The 6,065-nt window shown below is 39.0% G+C and overlaps 1 long non-coding RNA gene across 1 annotated transcript; it reads left to right on the top strand.

Moving 5' to 3' along the window:
• Positions 1-6: 6 nt before the first annotated feature.
• Positions 7-6,036, top strand: LOC104911497. The gene is made up of 4 exons (XR_793947.3): positions 7-756; positions 849-918; positions 1,960-2,089; positions 3,598-6,036. It is a non-coding gene; the product is annotated as an uncharacterized LOC104911497 (long non-coding RNA).
• The last annotated feature ends 29 nt before the right edge of the window (positions 6,037-6,065 follow it).

Raw genomic sequence — 6,065 nt, 5'->3', positions numbered from 1 at the left:
TTTCCTCTTTTCTTTCTTTCTTTTTTCTTTTTTTTAATCTCCAGTAGCGATCTGCGAGGCTGAGGTTTCCGCAGAAAGTTTGGGGGCTGTTACGGTGTGTATTTCTGCGGAGGGGGAGGGGAGCGGGCTCCTTCTGTGTGTGCTGCTCCTCTGGGTGCCTATTGGAGAATAATAGTGTAAGTGACAACCTAGAAGTAGACTTTCTGCTCTTCACACTGGATAGAAAAGCTGCCTTTTTTTTTTTTTTTGCTTTGATTTTTTTTTTTCCCCTAATACCCCCCTCTCTCACTTGCATTGGTTTTATTTTTGAAAGGACAGCCAGACTTAAGTCACCTCCCACCTCCATTTAAACCTGCTACTTTATTTTTATTTTTATTATTATTCTGAATTTTGAGCACTTGTCTGATCAATTGCTCTTCACCTCCTTCCTCCGCCGCTCTCTCAAAAGATATTTAATATAGATTTTTATTTTTTTTTTGTCCATTGCCATTTTTTTCTCATGGCTACTCTGTTTCTCGCTACCTATTTTTGCCCCTCCCCGCCTAAAGGAAAATAGCAACAAGAAAACAAGAGAAAAAAACAACAACAAAAAAGAATATTAGGGGAAGTAGCCCTCAGGTCTGCTGCCCCCCGCGCCCCCCAGAAAGGGGGGACCTAGGAAAACATCACTCTCGAACTTCTTCCTCCTCAAGAGCTCGGGCTGCAAAGGAAACCTCCTTTGTTTTTGTTATTTATATGCTGTCAAGTTTTGAAGTGGTGAGTTTCGGGTCGGTTTTGCTAATTTCACTCCGAAAACTGCAGTGTTTCTGTTTCTAGATAAGTACTTTGCTTCTTTGTCTCTTTAAAAGGTCACAGCGAAAGCTTGGCCTGGATCGCGAGAGCCATATGGAACGGATAAGTGCGGAGCCTCTCTCAAATGTGATTATGGGGTTTTATGGGGGAGGGAGGGAAGAGGAGGGGAAACGAATGGGAGGGGCTGGTTCGGGAGGAGAAAAAGAACCGGGAGAATAGCGTCGCGACAAAAGGGGACCCCGGCCGGCTCCCATTCAGAAATTGCGCGGTGCACCCGGGTGCTGGGAAACTGTGCCTCGAAATTGTGTTCGGCCCCGAACGCCCGTGCTGAGAACTTGTAGTTGGGAGAGATGCCTGAATGCGAGAGCCGAGGACAGTCGGCCTGGCAGCGGAGCGGAGAGCAGTTGCTCCCTGCAGCCCTCTCCCTGGGCAGGCCCCGCTGGTTGGTGCTCATCACTATTCCACGCTGAGGTTTCAGTGAACTTTAGCCTTGGGCATGGAGTTTAAATGAGTAAATTAGGTGTTTTATGTGCATGTAATTTTGCTTTGTAACATAAAGCTTTTTACAAGATGACTAAGCGGGGAAAGGATGCCGATGGGTGGGTATTCCAAGGCCGAGTGAAATGACCCATTTGGTGGTTGGGTTGCAGTCAGGGCAGTAACTGAGCGGCGATCTATCACTTTTATGCACTGTACATGATGGAGTGCGATTCTGACTCATGATGACTAGATACTTTTTGTAGCAAAGAGCCTCGGTGCATTAGAGTACTTCCGAAGTTGCCAAAAGTGATGAGGATTTTCTTGTGTGAAGCTTTTTTTTGTTGTTGTTTTGTTTATCCTCCCTCCCCTTTTATTTTTATTTTTTAATTTTAATCCTCTCCTTCTTGAGAAGGACCAGAAAAGCAGTTCTATAGCATGTCAGCATCGTCAGAAATGTAAGAAGATGTTAAGGGTTTGGGACTGTAATTCTTTCCTTGGACTGCAGTTAACACAGTAAAAAAGGAATACTCTTCCCAAAGTGGCTAAAATAAGCATGTTTCCCATTAATGAGACATGCGACCTAAAGCAGATGGGATTGAGATGAATGAGAAACCTTAGTGTGTCACCTTAGAGAGCGAGTAAAAATAATGATTTTCTAAACTTTGGCTGTTTTCTGGCATTCTTTAGGTTGCTTGTAAACGTTCGGATTAATATATTACCTCCTTCTCCGCTCTATCGGGAAAAGCAGTGCAGTGTTCACATGAGAAAAAACAACTTATGGAATTGTCATTGCCATATATACCAATGACATAGAATAGTACGTATGAAAAATTCCCGAGATGTTTATGCTTTAATAGCTTTGCGATGAAATGTGCAGAAAACGTGCTGAATTACTAGGCAACTGAAAGAAAGTAGCAATTATCAGATTCACACTAGTCTTTCTGAACAGAACTTCCCCAGTATTAGTAGTTGCACTCAGTAACGTAAAAACTAGTTCATAAATTAATGTCTAGTCACCTGTCCTTAGTGATTATCTTATACGCATGGCGTAATTGTCAGCGCAGTCACTCCTTTCTCTGTCAGAGAAAGGCAGGGTAAAATCCCTGACAATCATAACAGTATTGATGAATGAAATCATAACCTGAAAGATGTCTTGCTTGTCAGCAATTGATGGCCCCTATACTTGGTAAAATAGATTCTGATGAGTAGCAAAAATCCTCGAAACCTACTCCGTTATGTTCTAGGCGTTGGGGATTTTTAGTGACTTAGCTGGAATTGTTACTCATGGACTGTGGTTTTGAAAGTTTGTGAAAAGGGAAATACAGGCAAGCTAACGTACACCTTTTCGTAATTTGTTATTGAAATTACTTCCGAATTTGGGTTTCATATATCTATGCGAGTAGGTAACTTCACATCACCAAGAGATTTTTTTATATTTAAGGCTTTCAAAAGTCCTGTTGAAATTGTGATTTTTTTTTTTTTCAACACTGTGTTTTGTGAGATGCTGCCTTTCTTCCCTCTTAGTTTTAAAAAAATAAAATAAAATAAAAAATAAGAGCCTGCTCTATTTAACTGTTAAAGCCTAATGCCTTAAGAATTCTTCATATGCTTATCTTAAACTTTGCGGAAGTTGTTGAACTTTCCTAAAAAATCAATCGGGCAACTCAAAGCAACCGCTTCTCACCGCTGTTTTCCGAAGTTAAATGTTAAATTCTCTTCTAATTTTTATTTTTAAAGTGTGGGAGTGAAGTTGTAAATGGACAGTGTTCTACTTCACTAATAAATCTGTTCCTTCCTCAGCTAAAGTTTGAACAATCTCTCTATTGTTGTGCATCCATTTTTTATCAAGTAGATTAAGTACAGTTTCACTGGAATCTTTTTTTTTCTCTCTGTTTCTCCCCCTCGTTTTTTGTAACACAATAAAACCACCCAGGATTAATAACAAATCTTCCTGTGCAATTTGTAACAATAGCTGTGTTGGAGCATGTATCTTGACAAACGTCATCATTTCTATGAGTCTTAGTCTCTGCCAGATTTATAAGAATATCTGGGACGGTTTTGTTAAAGGGGTGCTCTAATTGGCTTTTAAAAAATAATTCCATCAGATCATGGTGTAATTTCTCTGTAAACTGGGGTCATTTTTTTTGGAGAAGTTTGTTGTTGTGTTTTTTTTTTTTTTTAAAGGCATCTTCTGCCTTGTTTAAAATAGTTATTTGTTCTTCCTTATGGGCTTATGATGCATATACATCTCTGTACATGTGCAGGCTGTGTACGTATACATATGCGCACACGTGTACAACATATATTTTTTTTGAATCATGGCAGGTGATCTTTAGAGGCGGGACTGAGTATGGATCATTTGAACGAGGCAACTCAGGGGAAAGAACATTCAGAAATGTCTAACAATGTAAGCGATCCGAAGGGTCCACCAGCCAAAATTGCGCGCTTGGAGCAGAATGGGAGCCCATTAGGAAGAGGAAGACTTGGAAGTACAGGAACTAAAATGCAAGGAGTGCCTTTAAAACACTCTGGACACCTGATGAAAACTAATATTAGAAAAGGTAACACTTTTTTAATTCTGCATTTGAGAAATATGAATTATAATATTTGTGGGGGGAAGCATACTTTTGTAGATTCCACTTCATTTATATTTCAGGATTAAATCTCCATTCTAAAATACTATATATTCCCAACTCTGATATAAATCACATTTGGGAAATGTAAGCTTCATGCTTGGGTGGAGCATCTTGCTTTACAGGGTGGAGTCTGATTTTTGCTAAGGTAAAGGCTAGCTGTCCTGATTAAAGCAAATTCCTACATTGAAATAGAAATAATATAATGCGTTAATTCTTAGAGTACGTGTTGGGCTCAGAAATGCAGAAATCTGTAAGAATAAAGACTGAACCCCCAAAACAAATTCTCGCCTTTCCTCTGAATGATGGTACAATCTTGGGAGGACAGCAGTATTTCCATAACAGTTGGAAGTTGTTTTGTTTTGTTTTGTTTTGTTTTTTAAAGCGAGTGTGGAAATCTTGAGATATCACATTGGAAAAGTCATTTATGATGTCAATCTTCACAGTTTATTTTCTTAAGTACAATTCATTATTGAACAATGAACAACTTGGGTGTCATATTTTTCAGTGGCTGGTTTGCTGTAATTAGACATTTATACAAGGAAAGACATGTTTAGAAATACTGGTGTTTGTATATGGATGGCTTTTGTTTGCCTTACAAATACTTTCAATGGACAAAAATCTATAAATTTTGCATACTGAAATATATAACCCCTTTTTTTGACCACTTTCTGCAGGCTTGCTAATTTAAATAAAAACATGCTGTATGTAATTTTGCATTTGTATTAAAGCAGCCTTTACTTTTGTATAATTGGTATATGTTTATAATCCAGATTTTTCTTGCATTTGCTAAGCTAAGTGCAAAATGCAACCAAGACTATTAAACGCACAAAGTTAGAAGGCAGAGGAATTTCATTGTGTCTGATGCATAACATTTATCGTACAATCATTTATTTTTTCCTCGGTTTGGCGAAAACAAAGAATATATTGATCCTGAGATGAACAGACACAGCAGTCCGTATTGTTAGATCTTTATCTATTAAAAATGGCAAAACAGCACTTCAGCAAATTCTTTGGCCTCTGCTCATGATTACCCTATTTATTGATTGTTGCCAAGAATGTACGCATCTTAAGAAAGCCAGGGTAAGAGCATTAAAAATATAATTTATTACGGCTTTTCAAGCAGAGTGCATTAATATTGTACAGTGAAGCAGTGGGGCTATATAAAAAGGACTTTCTGACGCCTGCAAACATATAAGTTCCATAAATTCCTAAATAGGAGATTTCAGCTGTCTCTGGTATTATGTGATATTTGCACAGCAAACTTTAATGCCAGGACAGTTTTAGACAAGGATTCTACAGACTTCACTGCTCCTTATGGTAGACGTGCTGTTTACACAGACTCATAAACCTTCAGCAAAAGCTCTAACACTGCTTTCAGGTTTAAATCATGCTGTATTTTTAGCAGCGAGCACTGACCAGTGCTCTCCCCTTTAATACTAGAAGGTTATGAAGTTGCTGCAATTGGAGGTCTTGCCAAGTACTAGCAGGAGAGATCAGCCAGCTAAGGTTGTGCTCTCCTGTACAACATTTTTCACATTAACAGAAGGACACGAGTGACAGTCTGCTAAAAGATTTAGTAGCTTGATTTGTAGTCAGATGAGACCTGTGTCGCGCTACCAGGATCCACCTCTGATAAGCTACGCTGGACATAGGAATTTGGCCAGAGCTTCTCCTGTGCTGTTAAAGTACATTTTTTCAGAAATGCTCTAAGTCCTGGGAGTGCATACATGTCAAAAAGTGTGCTGCACACAATGCAGTACCTGTGCATTGCTAGCTTTATCTAGTCATAACCTGATTTGTAGCAACTGATAAGGAAAAGGACAAATCTGTCTCGGCTGTTTTTGAGTGTGTATGCCCTGTTTGTTAAAATGAAGGTTTGTTTACTTTTTATCTTCAGGTATTAGCGGTGAAACTACTTAAGAATTTTGAGTCCTTTCTTTCCGTCAGATGTTAGTAGGTGAAACATCAATTGTGAGAGTGTGAAGGGGGGAGGGAGGGGAAAGAACCAAAACCTTTTTGCAGATGAAGTACGCGTGTATGTTTTGGAAAGCTCTCTACAGCTTAATTAAAAGCAATGAAGAAATCACCAGTTTGCATGTACTGCTTTTGCTTTGGTCTTTTTCTCCTTCCTGACCAGTCTCAATGAGATTTAAAAAA

The sequence above is a fragment of the Meleagris gallopavo genome, chromosome 6 (genome assembly GCF_000146605.3).
Source record: "Meleagris gallopavo isolate NT-WF06-2002-E0010 breed Aviagen turkey brand Nicholas breeding stock chromosome 6, Turkey_5.1, whole genome shotgun sequence".
Lineage (NCBI taxonomy): Eukaryota > Metazoa > Chordata > Aves > Galliformes > Phasianidae > Meleagris > Meleagris gallopavo.
The sequence above is the reverse complement of the archived record's forward strand: the minus strand, read 5'-3'. Positions and strand labels throughout refer to the sequence as shown.